The sequence below is a fragment of the Gavialis gangeticus genome, unplaced genomic scaffold (assembly GCF_001723915.1).
Source record: "Gavialis gangeticus isolate Ggan-Ray unplaced genomic scaffold, GavGan_comp1, whole genome shotgun sequence".
Classification (NCBI taxonomy): Eukaryota; Metazoa; Chordata; order Crocodylia; family Gavialidae; genus Gavialis; species Gavialis gangeticus.
In genome coordinates, this window is record NW_017728993.1 from 22,713,468 (window position 1) to 22,714,455 (window position 988).

A 988-nucleotide genomic window follows, 5' to 3' on the forward strand; every position below is an offset into this window, starting at 1 on the left:
CAAGTCAGGCTGGTGTCTGTCAAGAAACAGAAACGCAAGGCTGCAGACAGAGGGAACTTGAAAGGTTTCAAATGAGTGAGAGGGTTTGCCTGAATGTGCATGTGCAGTTCCCATCTGTGACACCTGTGATCCAAATGGCTGTCACTTTAAGCCAGTATGAAGTAAGGTTAGAGTAAAAATATCCTGGGTAAGGAGAGAGGAGCTGGGTCACAGCATAGTGTAGGGAGGGAAACCATTGCTAGACAGCTACTGCTTCAGCTGCACAACTGGGCTGTGGGTGGGCAGTACATGCGAGTACACACACATGCATGCACACATGCACACTGGCAACCAGGTGCAAGTCAGCAGAGTTGAGCTGGCTAACTCTGGAAAAGACCATGTGAAGCAGGAACAGTTTCATACCCTCTATGAACGATGCAGAAGAGAGGCCCAAATTATGCCAGCCTGGGATGGGGAGCTGCTCGGCCTCGGCAGGTTAACTCCACGCTGGCCTGTACCAAGATCTAGCCTTTCTTCCCATCCATCAGCTCAACAGCAACACTTGGGACACCTGCAATCTTGCTACTTATTCAGGATTTGCCAAGGATTTTCCAACTATACTCCTTGGCTTATGCCAACCCCACCAAGGACTGCAAGGGGGTCTCCCCTCCAAGCTTAGCCAAGGATGACTTAGTTTCCAAGCTCAACCACGAGCCACTTACAGTACGACTGTCCTGCCTCCCCTGATGCTGTCAGGAACGCTGCTGTCAAGGCCACCCCATCCATCCACTCGTAACCATGTCCCCAACCCGGAGCAGTGGTGGTGAAGCCACTTTGGAGAGCCCCTTAGGGCCATTCTCAGGAGCTGTCTCTGTTGTGCTTGAAAGCGGCTTATGGGGATGTCCTTGGAGTGGTTTTTACCCCTGCATTTCTATGTTTGGTGCCAGGGAGCTGGCGGATGGGATGTGCTGAAGAGCAGGAGCAAGCCACTGTGCACTGTAGGTACATC